Source organism: Hibiscus syriacus, unplaced genomic scaffold (assembly GCF_006381635.1).
Source record: "Hibiscus syriacus cultivar Baekdansim isolate YM2019G1 unplaced genomic scaffold, ASM638163v2 tig00111582_pilon, whole genome shotgun sequence".
Classification (NCBI taxonomy): Eukaryota; Viridiplantae; Streptophyta; class Magnoliopsida; order Malvales; family Malvaceae; genus Hibiscus; species Hibiscus syriacus.
The window spans coordinates 1149524-1165653 of record NW_024063126.1 but is presented as its reverse complement, the minus strand read 5'-3'; the positions used below and the strand labels follow the sequence as shown (position 1 = coordinate 1165653).

Sequence of the window (16130 nt, the reverse complement as noted above, 5' to 3'; positions counted from 1 at the left end):
TTAATCTTAAGTTTTGAAAAAAAAATGAAAATTTAGGTATTAAACGGACAAAAACTAATAGATTATGTATTAAACTCGTGAAACTGTTAACGGCCGATACTAAAATGAAACAAAAACTAAACGTTAGTTATGATTTTTAAAAAAGTTAAAAGTTTAAATACTAAAACGGGCCAAAACTGATAATTTAAATATAAAAAACGTAGTTTATCCTTATTTTTCAAAAAATAAAATAATTATTAAAATTTTCAAATAATTATAAAATGATCATAACATTTAAGAAATTATTATAAAACAATCCTCAAATTCATCAAATTTTTTTATTATTTATAGCTTGCAGTGATTATTTTGTAATAGTTTGATGAATTTAATAATCATTCTATAATTTTCAAAATTTTAATATCAAAAAGATCATTTTAATATAATTTAATAATAATTTCTTCACTTTACGCTTCATTATCTTACAAAATAAAATTTTATATTTAGAGTTAATAAAAATAACTTCAAAATATTAGATATATATAATGTGTGTATATAACATTTAAAAATTAAAGACCAATGATCCGAACCACTTGTATTTATTTTGATTAATTTAATATTCAGTTCAATTTTATTTTATTTTTTTCTTCTAAAACCGATTTGAACTGAATCCTTATGGCCGGTTTATTAGAAGGTAGTAGTTATTCTCCCTGTAAATCAATATGTATCTTTATTTTTGCATCGATCAAGACACCATCTTCCTGCTCACAGTACTCATAAATTACAACCAAAAGCATCAAGCAAATCCAATTGTCACCGTATCAACACAAGATGGACACGACAGAACCCGTACCATCATTTATCTGCAAAAATAGATTGTGAAATCATCGATACCCGTAGCATATACCAGAATAAATCTAATACGAGTTTTCAGATATTAGGCATGGTTATGATTCACAATGGCAACAGTAGGTATTTGTTAGTCTTAATACTCAATTTAGCCCCCAAACTATAGCCATTCTCTCACTTTAGTACCAAACTTCTTTTTTCTTTTTTCTTTGTTAGCTTTGGTATTAAACTATCATTCCATCCCGGTTTACCTCAAAAGGTTAACAACATGGAAAAAAAACAGCTGACAATGCCAACCAATAAGAACATGAGACCTGGCAAGTGGCAAATGATGTCATACATGACAAGGATAAACAAATGTGAGAAGTATTGTTATTGGCTAGTGTTGCTACTTTTTTAACAACATTAAATTTTAGGGTAAGCACGGACGGAAGCATAGTTGAACCGTTCAAGTATGAGAACAACTTGACACCATTTAATAAACCAACTTCCCATAGACATAAGCACGAGGGAATAATTATGTTATAGAGATGGAATTCATCTCCTACACGACCAATTTCACACAAATAAGTTCCTATCACCACCGTTCTCAACTCCCCACTGCTCTGAAAGGGAAAAAGCAGGGAAAAAAGAACCTATTACACAAATATTTATCACTTGAACTTGAACACAGCCCTTATGACCCATTTTGTCAAATAAACGTGATTACATTGCAAACACTACAAGTGTGTCGAACATAGAAGCTTCCCACTGCAATTTAAACTCCAAGAAATGTATTAAATGCCATCTTCTCATTTCAGCCATGATGTTTCCCTTTATCATTGTTAAGAAACTTATATAGTCAGACTCAGCACAGGAAATAAGGATGCTATGAATGCCACCTAAGTCTTATACAGTTTATGAAACATATAAATTCTCTACTAAACAACATTTGCTTGGCTTTTCTGCCCATGGGACAAGTAGATATCTATATTGATAAAAGATCAGACCAAAATCTCGATTACAGCAGCATTCATGAAAATAAAGAATCTAAAACCAAATTTGCCCGCTTGTCAACAACGATAAATGAATTCTCATTCTAAAAGACTATCCATACTAATGAACCTCCAAAAAAAAAAACAAATAATAAAGAGATGAGGAGTATCTAGATGGGATCAGTGATGACCAGGGTTTCAAATAGCGGACCGCTAGTGCTATAGCGGCCGCTATTTCGCGGTCACGCCACCATCCGAAAACGATATTACTGAATTTAGCGGTGGGTAGCAGAATCACGTCGACAGCTGTCAATCGCGCCTGCAATTTAACAGGTAATGGTGAATAGCGCCGATATCTCAATAAAAAAAAAGCAATGCTCATCTAGCGAAAACAGAGAAGGAAGAAATAAAAAAAGCTTTGTAATCTTAAAAACCAAAAATCAAAAACAAAGAAAACAGAGATCACATCCGGTAAGACTCACCATTCATGCAAAGATCAAACCAGAGAAGAAATTGAGCATAACAGGCTTTAGATTCCATTTGAGAATGCAAGAAATCAAGAAGAGAAAAAGTTTTCATCCCTAGATCTAATTCTCTCCACCACCATGAATATGGTGAGTGGACCCTAGATGGAAATGAGAAAGGAAAGGTTAAAAATGAGGGAGAATTAGAGAGATAGAAAGTTTCTGGACGCTTTCGGAGTTTTCTTTAATTATTATATTTGGGTTTTAATTCAAAAAATAAATATATTTAGGCCGTTCATACCATTTCTCATTTTTTTAAATAAATTTTAAAATATAATTTTAAGAGATATATTAATTTGTCATCCTTCTACATTTTAGAATTTTTAATTTAATCTTTACTTTAGATATAAACTTTAGTTTTTATTTAATTTAATCTTAATTTTGTGTTCTTTAAGTTTATACTTTTATTTTAATTCTATTTAATTTAGTCTTACTCTTTAAGTTTATTCAAATTCCATTCAAAATTTCAACATTCATTTTTTATAGTGTTAAACTAGTGTAATTAAATATGTCATTCTGTTTATAAAATATTCTAAAAATCATTAAAAATAACTAATTATAATTATAATTATAATTATTATGTTTTATAATAAGTTGTGCGAAATTAAAAAAAAATTCAGGATCACGACACCCGTAGTGACCGCAATGATATCCGTTATATCCGCGAACCGAAAATACTACCGCGACGCTATTTAAATCCATGATGGCCATATTGCTCGGCATGCTGCTTGTGCTCGAGATGACGTCGCTCGTTCGAAAGAGCGACAAGGTAAGAAAAGACCATCCCACCGAAGCAGACATGGTAAAGAGGTTCGATGGAGTCCGCCTCGATGTATTTGGCATGGTAATTGTCCAAACCCCTCTGAACAGCTTTCTTCACGAATCCAACAGAGCATCGGCTTGACATAGCTCGGAACTTCCTTCAATTTCATCCCTTTTATCTCGTTATAAAATTTTCTCATTGCCATTTTCCCTGTTTCAATCAAACCCTAGTTACCCTTTTTTGGTTCACTGCGTCGCGTGCGAAGATCTAAACAACTTCAAGAAAAATGGGGATGACTTTAGAAGAGACTGAGATTGTCGTTTTAAAACAGTAAAACTTGGCTTAAGCTCAGTTGGATTCAAGCCTTTTAATGATGGGCCAATCTTCTTGGTTTTTCATATTTTTTCTTTAAATAATAGTGTATTAAAATTATTGAATTTTAAAAATATTAAAATTTCAAAGTATAAAATGTGGACAGTACTTTTTAAGTAATTTTATTATAAATAAATATATATATATATATATATATATATTTAATTCTTTTTACTTAAATAACACTCAGATAATGTTAATGATGAAAATACAAGTTTGTTATTTAAAATTCACCCTTAATTCATAATATTAAAGATCAAGTACTTATTCCATAATTTTTATCGAATTAACACCTTTTCTGACAGAAAAATAATAAGGCGCGTTTTAAAAATGCGCTTTGTACATGTGGAGGGAAGGTGCATTGTAGGGGTGCGCCTTTCAGGATTTTCGCTGATATGGCGCCACGGTGGGAAGATGCGTTCTCGGGGATGCACCTTCATGGGATTCTGAATCCACGTCGAAGGCACGTTGCAGGGGTGTGCCTTCTATTTAATTTTAACTAACCCACCCAAAATTCCGCCTAAATTCCGTCCCCTATAAATACTCCATCATCCAATACTCAAATCACACCCAAAATCATATTACTCTCTTATTCTTCCTATTAAATCTAGCTTTAAGTAGGTTTTTTCATAGTATTTAGAAGGTAAAAATATTATTATTTTATTTTATTTAATATTTAATTTTTTATAATATTTTATTATACTAATTATTTTTATTACTTTTTGCAGTTGTAAAATGAAAGGTGGGATGTTGTAAGTGGATGCAAATTATATCTCAAGTCATTTTGTCGATACAGTAAAAATATTAAATTGTGTTATTTTAATTATGTGAATATTTTATTAATTTTTTTAGTATTAGTTTACATTTTAATTCGTAGACTATTAATTAATTAGGGGAATGATCATATATTAGAATTGTTTATTCGCAACGCTAAGATGGACAAATCACGTCCTATCAGGAGATATTTAGCCGATGCTAGATTTGGTTACATAGCCAAAAATGAAGGAGATTTTAAACTTGAACCCACTCTTATTGCTGCACTAATTGAGAGGTAGATACCAGAGACACACACATTTCATCTTCCGTGTGGGGAGTGCACTATTAGCTGGAGGATGTTTCCATGCATTTGGGGATTCTGGTATATGGAGAAGTTATTTGTGGTGTGACATATGGTGATTGACATTCGTTGTGCGATGAGTATCTTAGAGGTATCTCGCTTGAGTTCAATAATGGTCGAATACCGTTAGCATAGCTACAATCAAATTTTCAATAGTTGAGTGAAAATTGTTCCTATCGAAAATTTTTCATAGGATAAGGCTAAAGCATTTGCTAGAGCATACACATTACGAGTTATATGAGGGATCTTAATGTCTGACAAATCTCGCAACCAAGTTCATTGTATGTGGTTACGTCACCTCATTGATTTTCGAGTAGCCGACACATTGAGTTGGGGCTCCACAGTTTTAGTATTTCAGTTTAGAGAAATGTGTCGAGCAACGGATTATTGAAAAACTGCTATTGGAGATTATCTCCTTCTTCTCCAATCACGGGCGTGATATCGCATGCCCTTTTTATGTCTAATCATAAATGAACCGTTTGTCTTCCTGTTACTGTTAAGGTAATTTCAATGCTAAATTCGTATGTAAGTAATTTTTTTGAGCATATAATAAAAAATTTATATTGAACATGTGGTCATCAAAAAGGAAAAATCATCGCGTTATACCTAATGAATTGGAAGAAATTTGCTTACTCATTGATCAAAAAGTTTGTACAGACATAAATATTTAAATTTTAATAATTAACTTTAATTATCGTCATATAATTAGAATAATAGTTTGATAAGAAGTATATATTTTAGTTATAGTTCCAATGGCCTCCTTATTTGACGGATGAAATAAGGGTTTCCCTCCCACCTCACTTGAGTGGGCTATTAGATGTATGGATGGCAGTTGTGCCTCTTATATGTTTTGCTATTGTCAAGTGACATACAATTGTTCATGTGCTCCGTCAATTTGGTTGTGTACAATATATTCTTGGAGCACTTATGAATCTTGACAATATGCATAACATTGATAGACGAGGCAAAAAAGAGGTCAACTGGGTGATAAAGCACAGAGAGTGGATAATGGTGTGGGAGGATAGGCATCAACGGATTCCCTCTTGGGAGTATATGCTTGAAACTCATCATTCGGTTATGGATGACTAATTTTCATGGTTCAACATGAACGAGAATTGTTCATACTTTTCGAGGAAGCACGATACGGGATAATTCATCAGTGCTGAGAAAAGCATCCACTGTCACATTATCATCGTTCCCCGACTCATGAATGAAGAACAAGTGCTTTCAGCTCATCCTCAGCTACAACATTGGAATCATCACATCATCCACCATCACAACCAGTTTACATTCCCAGCCTGCCAGTATACATGGCTACACTGCTGGTTAAGATGTCACTACATTACCCACAGATGCCATAACCGCCAATTTAGATGCCACCACCGTATTGTTACATATAGACTTCATAGGGTTTTATAACACCTCCTGGCGGATATTATACTGCCATGCATATAGATCTAACATGGGCTTCATATGTTGCTTATCTGGTGGGTGGTGCTCCACCACATGCACCTCTACCTCAGTATGGATATCAGGCATTGATGTCAGTGTTTTCACAGTTCCCTATTAGCGGTGGGATGGTTAGTCATACACTTCTATAATTTTTATTTTATACATGTCTTACATCATCATATGTCCCTTATCAACAAAATGTAGCTGGTGTCGCTGATACTGCTGATGATGAAGAAGAGGAATAACGACCCATAAGAAGAAACCCTCATCGAAATAGACAACCACCGCCTTGTGGAACATATTCAATAAGGAGACATCAATAGAATTATTTAAATTTTAATGTTTTTATTTAATTTTTTTAGTTTTTATCAAATGAAATGAATTATGTTTTTTATATATTTTGTTTCTGTAATGTTTTTATTATTTAATGTTCTGTAGTTATTGCGGTGATATAATTGTTTTAATTGTAATGTTTGTTTTTATGTTTTTATTCTATTTAATGTTTACGTTAAGAAAAAAACAAACTCAATAATTCTAGAAGGCTTCCTGAGGGCCTATAAATTTGTGTGAACTCAATCTATTTGAGTCTCACTGAAGCAAAAAAATCTATAAATATTTCAGTGTTTTAAAGGAAAAACATTTACTATTCTTGCAACTATTTTTTATGATTGCAAATTTTTAAGTATGCCTTTTAAAAAAATCTACTAGAGGAGTTGAAGTTTAAAATAGAAAGAAAGATTCAACTCAGAATGAAAAGAAAAATATATTCGTTATATTTTAGACTGCCACTATTATCCATGAGGTTTTCTTAAGCGATGATGTCGACCTTTCTGGTATGATTGAGACATAATATTCTCATTTTGTATCTCATGTAGATGTTTTTTGTAGAGTTTGATGATGTTGAGGATGTTGCTTCCAGTTAAAATATCCAACGAACTAAGAAAAATGAGTTTTGGAAAATAGAGATAGATGATGAAGACCTGAAAGCATGGTTCCAACGTAATTGAGATTGAAACATCAATAAGAAAAGTTGTATGTCTCTGTTTATAGTTTGTTCTTTAATGTAATGTTTATTTTCCTTGTTTTGATATCCTTAATGTCATGTTAAATGGTGCGTTGTTTAATGTAATGTTTATATTTCGTTGTTTTTTAATCAAAATCTATTACAATGTCATATTGAATTTAATTAGTCCTATTGAAAGAAAAATCCATAAAAATATTACTATCAAATTCCATAAATAGTAGAGGCAACCTTTAAACTATGTTTCTGGAATCTTTTTGATGTACGAAACTGATAAAATTTTAGTAATAGTAGAGATAGTGATGCTTCTACAATAGGTAAGCTCTTTTTGCTTCATCTTTAGATGCATTGGGTGAGAGTTTATAACACTCGATATCCTTCTTGAAACCTCTCTTTTATAAGAAGTAATCGTATACCTAACACATAAGTTGCTTCGATGACATCCATGGTAGAGGCTTGATTCAAGATATGACATTCAACTTCAACATTGGCACAATAATTGGAAAACACTAAATTATGCCTTCCCTATAATACACTGGATTTCTGGAAATATAAGTCTTTCGTAAGAGAAACCATTCAGAACAATCCAAAGGTTTCAAGGCATACTGATGAAGTCGAATATTTGAAAATATAAATCTATAATTTGAAGCCAAGTAGAGTCCCAACAAGTTAAACGAAGGTTGAGGAAATCCTCAACAGAATTAGAAGCAACGCAACATAAAATCTCACCTAATATATCACTTAGGAGATAAGATAGTGAATATTTAGCAGCTATTGAAAATGATACATACGATATTGAAAATGATAGAAAAATAAACCTTCTGTAAGGACCACTTGCTTCCATTTATATATATAGTTCATGACTGCCAAAATCAACTTCAACATAATTGACTGACAAAAAGGAAATGCTTGTTCCAATGGAAGTTTTCCCCCTTCTTTCAGAGAATCTCTGCCATGACATAATGTCTCATCCATCAAACATTATTAAATCATGCTTTTTATTTTGATATACCAAAAATGAATATTATTTTAAAGAAATTTTAAGATTGTTTTTCATTCGATTTTCAAGTTAATATTTGATTAAATCGTTAAAACTCCATTTTACCCCTTACTCTTCTTTAAAATTAAATTTATATACTGGAATAAATTTAAATTTTTTTACAAAGGGTTTTAAATTTTAATCTAGTCAAAAATCGATTTTAAACCCTGCAGTACCGATACTAGAAGAACACTACCGATACTGTTCACACAGTACCAATACTAGTATCGATAATATTGTGTAAAAATAGGCAATAGTACCAATACTCGATATGGGAGTACCAATACTTCCTTAATTGTTTTGACAAATACGAATTCCAACAGCCATTTTTAGTACCAATATTGTGCAAGTATCGATACTCTTATTAGAGTATTCGATACTCCCCTCTTCCAACGATCAAAATTTTTGTAACTAATGCAGACAATATCAATAATCCAAGCCCTAGTATCGATACTCAAGGCATCTGGACAATATTTATTGCAAGAAACTTTTTCCCAACGACTCTATTAACTCCCACAACAACCTAAATGGTTAGAATTGAATGAAGAGGTATAAAAACAAGATTTCAAGTCATATGTGAAGACAAGAAATAAAAAAGAAAGCCAAAGTAATAACATTGAGCCAAAATCAAGTCAATATTCTTCAATATTCTTTTTGCTTCCAAAGAACACTATTGTACTCATTTGTTTAACTTGTTTAATGTTCTTATTTGTTCTTAAATTGTGCAAGCAATGCCCTTGTGAGGTTTTTCAAAGTTTGCAAATTTGTAATTTTCTCTTTGAGAGAAATTCTCAAGAATTTAGTGTATAATTCTTGAGGGAGTTATAAGGTTACACCTTGTACTCAAAGGTTGATACAAATTAGTTAATTTGTAAAAATCCTTAGTGTGGATAACTAAGGTATTGATGTAGACTTTGGTTTAGAAAGTCGAACCACTAAAAAATTCTTGTGTTAAATTTCTTATTTTTCTTTCAAGCTTTCACCTAAACTTTTAATCGCCAATTCACTCCATCTTGGCTATTTTATCCTCTTGATTGACTCAACAATTATTATCAGAGCTAATCTCATTGGAAGACTTAACATCCTCTTGAGAAGATCCTTGGATAAAGTCAATCATTTCATCATCAATGGCCACTCTATCCACTTCCAGAATTTTTGGTGAGTCGTAATCCATTTCAAAGCCTCCATATTTTAATGGTGCTAATATTCTTATTTAAATAATAGAATGATACCATTCATTCAAGCTACCAATTATTCGGTATGACATGTCATTACTGATGGAGCATATATTCCTTTAAAGATGCAATGAGAGCTTGTTATACTGAAGGTCAAGTCGAAATGGACCAATGAAGATCGAAGACTCATGAAACTCAATGCCAAGGCCATGCATATGATATTGTGCATTAGGCCCTGATGAATATAGTAGGGTGTCTTAATGCTCAAATGCAAAAGAAATATGTGACAAGCTAGAAGTCGCACATGAGGATACATCTCAAGTGAAGAAATTGGATATTGGAATTCTCACTCTTAATTATGAGAATTTCAAAATGAAGGATGATGAATACATTAAAACCATGTTACCTCGCTTTACCTCCATCATCAATTATTTAAAGAATTTTGGGAAGGTCTATTCAAATGAAGAAGTGGTAAGGAAATACTTGCCTCTTTGCCTACCTCTTGGGAAGGAAAAGCAACCGACTATCGAAAAGGCCAAAGGCTTGGAGTTGTACACCTTTGATGAGCCCATCATATCATTATTTACTCACAAGGTGAAACTCTAAAAGAAAAAGGAAGAATAAGAGAAAAAGAAGGTGCAGAAGAAGAAAATTGAAATTGTTCTCAAGTCTACCAAGGAAGAGAATGATTCTAGCAAGGAAAAGGATAAGGAAATGATAATGTTTGCCAAAATATTTAAAATATTCATGAAGTCTCACAAAGGAAAAAGATTTCAAAGAAAAGATGGATTCAAGAGTGAATCTAAGAAGAATGACCCCATAATTTGTTATGAATGCAAGAAACTGGGTATATCAAGTTTGAGTGTCCTCAATTAAAGATTAAAAGGTCATCCAATAAGGCACAAAAGGTACATGTAGCTACATATAGAGATGAAGAATGCTCCGATGAAGAAGAACAAGAAGTAGCCAACTTGTGTCTTATGGCCATTGAGGGAGAAACTAAGGTAACTTTTAGTTTACCCAATTTTAATGAATATTCCTTTGATGAACTACAAGTGGCCTATGATGAATTGGCCTTAGAATTTGAGATCATGCTTTCAAAGAATAAGAAAAACATTTTAAAAAATGAAAATGATATCTTATCTAAGAACAATAATGAATTTGAAAGTAATATGAAATATATGCAAGTCAAACTTGATGAGTTTGAAAAGAAAAATCAAGATTTGCATAACTTACTTTTTAAAGTTCATGATGATCATCAAAAGGAGCTTGATGATCTCAAAGCTTCTTTTAACAAAGTTGGCTCAAATAGATTTCAAAGAGGTCAAACTTTTATATCCAACTATGTTAAAAATAACTTTAGACAATACAAACATAGAGGTCCCCAAAGAACCTCTAATAAAAAAGTTATTAGAAGCATATAGATCCCTAAAGGGCTTGTTGCTACTAATGACAAAGATATCCTAGAAAAATGGATTCTTAAGGGGACTAGATTATTGAGAACTAATGTTTATGGACCCAAAAGAGTTTGATAACAAAAATAAAAAATTAATATATATATATATATATATATATATTTATAGGTGGAAAAACATTGTTACAAGGTATAAAATGTAAGCGCAAATTCATGGTACCTTAATAATGGATGCTCAAGACATATGACCAAAAATAAGAATCGTTTCAAAGTGCTCAAGCCTAAAAATGGAGGAGGAGTAACTTTTGGTGACAACTCCAAAGGCCACATAGAAAGAATCGATTCAATTGGTAACAATTCTTCCATGTTGATTGAAAACTTGTCATATGTCAAAGGTTTGAAGCATAATCTACTTAGTATAAGTTAATTGTGTGATAAAGGATACAATGTCATTTTTTAGTCTAATGGTTGTAAAATAGTTGACATTGCATCAAACAAGATTATACTTGTTGGTCATAGAATATGAAACATTCACATTGTTCATTTAGATGATATTGTTTCCTCAAATGTATGCCTAATAGCTAAAGGTAAAAATGATTCATGTTTATGGCATAATTGGACATGCTAGCATTAGAATATTAGATAAGATTGTTAGAGGTGAACTAGTTAGAGGTTTACCAAAGCTAAAATTTAATTTAGACAAAATTTGTGATGCATGTGCTAAGGGTAAGCATAAAAGGGTTTCCTTTAAATCCATTAATGATGTTTCTTATAGTAGAGTGTTGTAATTAATTCATTTTGATTTATTTGGGCCTATTAGGAGTACTAGCTTGGGTGGAAAACAATATACTTTTGTTCTTGTTGATGATTATTCTAGATACATATATGTTCTATTTTTAAGCACTAAAAATGAAGCTTTAGACAAATTCATCACATTTTCAAACATAAACCAAAATGAAAAATGTTACTCAATTTCTAATGTTAAAGTGACCATGGAACGTAATTTGAAAATCTTGGTTTTACGAATATTTTAACTCTAATGGAATTTGCCATAATTTTTCAGCCCCTAGAACCCCTCAACAAAATAAAGTTGTTGAGAGGAAAAATAGAACTTTAAAGGAAATGACTAGAACCATGCTTTATGAAAATAATTTGCCAAAATATTTTTGGGCGAAAGCCACAAACATCGCTTGTTATATTGTAAATAGAGTAATGATTAGACCTATTTTGAAGAAAACTCCATACAAACTTTTTAAAAATAAAAAGCCTAACAATAGCTATTTTCATCATTTTGGGTGTAAGTGTTTTGTTTTAAATAATAGAAAAAACAATCTTGGCAATTTGATGCTAAAAGTGATGAAGAAATATTCCTTGGGTATTCAATAAATTCTAAAGCTTTTCTAGTCTTTAATAAAAGAACTCTAGTTGTATAAGAGTTTATTCATGTTGTTTTCGTTGATAACCCCCTTCCGAGGAAAGATTATTGTGTTGATGAAGAAGGTATTATGACATCAAATGAAGTTGGTGAACCATCATCTAAAGAGGACATGAAAAAACAAACACAAGATGCTCTTGAGGAGCTAACTCTAGAGGAAAGGGAAGTCCTACCCAATAGAATACAATTATGTCAAGGATAATGAGATTTTGGGTGATCCATCCAAAGGGGTAACTATTAGATCTTCTCTTAGAAATGTTTGTAATTATGTTGCATTTATCTCATTATAGAGCCTAAGAATATCAAAGGGTTCAATCAATTTGAGAAGAGTAAAGTATGAATATTATTTGAAAGGATTAATGACAAATTTACTATAGGTACTAAATAGGCATTTAGGAATAAATTAGATGAAAGTGATAACATAGTGAGGAACAAGGCTAGACTTGTTGCTCAAGCATATACTCAAGAAGAATGAATAGATTTTGATGAAACTTATGCTCACATAGCTAGGATGGAGGCAATTATGATATTATTAGCATTTGCATGTTATAATGGCTTTACTTTATATCAAATGGATGTTAAAAGTTCTTTTCTAAATGGTTTTATAAAAGAAGTGTATGTAGAACAATCTCATGGTTTTGAGTATTCAAAATTTCCAAATCATTTTTTTTTTAAATTAAAAATAAACTTTATATGGTTTAAAACAAGCTCCTAGAGCTTGGTATGAAAGATTGTCAAATTTTCTTGTTGAAAAGGGTTTTTCAAAAGGGAAGGTTGACACTACATTGTTTATAAAAAAGTAAAGGTAAAGATTTGTTTGCAGTTCAAGTTTATGTTGATGATATTATTTTTTGATCTACTAATGATAATCTTTTCCAAGAGTTTGCTAAGTTGATGCAATGTGAGTTTGAGATGAGCATGATGGGGGAGCTCTTATTTTTCTTGGGACTCCAAATCAAGCAAAAGAAATATGACATCTTCATCAATCAAGCTAAGTACATCAAAGACATGTTCAAGAAGTTTGGATTGGAGGATGTGAAACCCCAAGCCACTCATTGTTTAGTGTGTAGATGTTAAACTTTAGAGGTCTATGATTGGATCATTGTTTTATCTTACTGTAAGTAGACTGTACATTATGTTTAGTGTTTATTTATGTGCTATATTTTAATCTTGTCATAAGGAATCACATTGTAGACAATAGTTTTTGTCCAATTTATTATTATTATTATTATTATTATTAAATAATTACAAGGAGGCCCAAATACAACCAACCTAGAGCCCCATGTACCAGCAAACCAGATGGATGCAAATCAGGCCCAACAGCAAAGCAAGCTTGATTATAAGTGACCCGAAGCCCAATAGACATCCCAACAGGCCCAAACCTGATTAGGGTTTTTATCTCAACTCCCAGTCGTCGTTCTTTCTCAGTTGTTGGATATGTTAGAGATCCATTGGTCCAGATGATGTTCTAGAAACCTTAGGGTTTCATCATAACCCTAGGGCTATGCTAGTCGTTGCTTCCAGTGCATAAGCTCCTCTCAGTCACCGCCACGTGAGCTGCCACCATTGAAGACCACCGGCCAGATCCAGAAGATTTGGGTGCATTAAATGCACTAAGCTATAAATCAACAACGTCGCTAGGTGAGTCACCGCCCTAGCCCAGTGACTCACCGGGCTTCCCTCCTTTGACCAGTCCATAGGGTGATTAAAAAAGACCTATAAAAGTGACTTAATGATACCTACAAAAAAGGAGCACAAACAACCATTCGAAACTATAGAGAAAGCAAACAGAGAAAAAAACACATAGCAACCAACCAACAACAACCAAATCATTCGAAAAAAAATAGAAAGGAAAAGAGAGAGGAGAGAAAGACTTACCCACGTTCATCGGAGTCTTCAAACCATCGCTGGAGCATTTGTTTTTTGAAGGTAAAAATGTAGATCTAGGACAAGCAACGGGTTTTTAGGACGAGAGGGGCTCGGATTTGGGTTTAGGGAAAAAGGGGTTTAAATTTAGTATCTTTTTTCGAATTCTGGCCACCATGGATGATGGCCAGCGGTGGTCGTCGGTGTCGATGTACGGTGGTCGGCCTGGTGGCTGGTTTCCTTTTAATGAGGGAATTAAGAGAGGCGAGTGAAAACAAAGTTCTCTCTTTTAGAGAGAGTCAAAAGAGAAGAAATGAGGGTTGAAGGCCAAGTTTTGGCCAGTTTGGGGTATTTATACCCATACTAAAATGGCGTAGTTTCATGAGGGACCATATAGCATTTTTGTGTATAGGTTAATTACACGTTAGGTCCCTCTAGCTTTGTAATTTTTTATTTTAGTAACTGAAATTAATTTTTGTTTATTTTAATTTGTATTTTAAATTTTATTTTGTTTACATTTTAGTCACTAAACGTGTTTATATGTATTTTATGTAAAATATCTGATTTAGTCCTTTAATTTTAATAGTTTTTATTTTAATCCCGAATAATAATTAGGGTTAAATTACACTACCAGTACCTAGTTTTCATGATTTTTTAATTTATGGCCATTACTTTCAATGCTTTACAATTTAATCCTGAATTTTAATATTTTAATTCTACATAATATTATTGGTTTATTTACAATTGTAATGCCTAACATATTAATTATTTACATTTGTTTCCTTAATCTTTTGTTAGTTTTATACTTTGATCTTTAAATTTATTAAATTTATTATTTTAATATTTTATTTTAATATATTTATTGTATCTAAAATTTAGGGTAATACTATTTTATACAAGGAATCCATAAAAATATCCCCTTAATTGACTAGAGATGTATTTTTGAGGATTATTCGTATAAAATAATATCCCTTTTTATCATAGTTTAAATGTTATTCAAATTTACCAATTTCAATAATTAGATTATGTATAACCGTGTAAGTACCAATTGTGGGTGTTGTGTCCTTCCCCACACATAATCGACTCCTGAACCCTTTTCTAAGTGAATTTATGGTTAATCACATATTAATTTTTTATATTTTATAATTATTTTTTTAAAATTATTTTAAAAGGTATTTTTAGGTATTCGACTTACCTAACCCAAAAGGTCGATGACGACTCCAAACCCATATTTTTTATTTATGTATTTATTTGAAAACCCGACATGTTCCCAATATTAAGTTGGATCGATTCTGGAAAAAGCCCTAAAAAGCCGCAGGACCATTTCGACAGTTTGGCTACTCCACTTGGGACTTTTTTTTAGAGAGTCAAGCTGTAATCGATTATACGCCATCTTTTAAGTTAAAATGGCAAATATGAATTATATTTTCTTTTACATCACACTATATTTTTTAGTCATACTAATGTGATTAGTTTTTGTGTTTTAGATTTCTAACCCTTTTTGGGTTGATTGTTCTGTGATCGAGGTAAAAGATTGCGAGTTTCCCCTCACACACTATGATCATTTAAAATAGTAAGAGCCTTCTAATTGTGCTTTGTCTCATTAGGAGGGTGAACGCTATGCTTACGTGAGAAAAGAATTTTTTCTCCGCATGGGCTTTAGCAAGTAACCTCTAGGATACATATGCTTTATGTTTATGAGTGAAACTTCGAGTTTCCTCGCATGGACATGGGAAAATGAATCCTCTCGAATTGAACTCAATCCGTTTAAGCCTCTAATGTGTGAGGATCGAGGGTTTGATAGGCTAAGGGGCACCAGCAAAGGACAATTCGAGTACCCTTTTAGTAGTACCGAATTTCTGCCCATTTTAGAATTTCTGTCTGTAGGGGAAATTCACTCTAACCTTTTCCTCGAATTTATTCATTTTGCAGTCGGAGAATTAGAAGAGTATGTGGTTAGGTTTATTTTTTCGTATGGAACATGTGAATTAGATATCCTGCAGTTACGATTTCTTATGAATAACAAAACAAGTGGGTAGAAATCATGTTTGGGTAAGGATTTACAATAGCATGTATGGGTAGTCAACTTGTGAGGGTAGATTTTATTCAATGATTATGGTATTTACCATCTTGTTGTTTATCTTATATGTATT

General features: G+C 32.1%; 1 long non-coding RNA gene across 1 annotated transcript; it reads right to left on the bottom strand.

Annotated features, from left to right (window-relative positions):
• Positions 1 to 692: 692 nt before the first annotated feature.
• LOC120165261 lies at positions 693 to 2480 on the bottom strand. Its single transcript, XR_005519788.1, has 3 exons — positions 2282 to 2480; positions 1991 to 2118; positions 693 to 839 (listed from the first exon to the last, which is right to left on the bottom strand). It is a non-coding gene; the product is annotated as an uncharacterized LOC120165261 (long non-coding RNA).
• Between the last annotated feature and the right edge of the window lie 13650 nt (positions 2481 to 16130).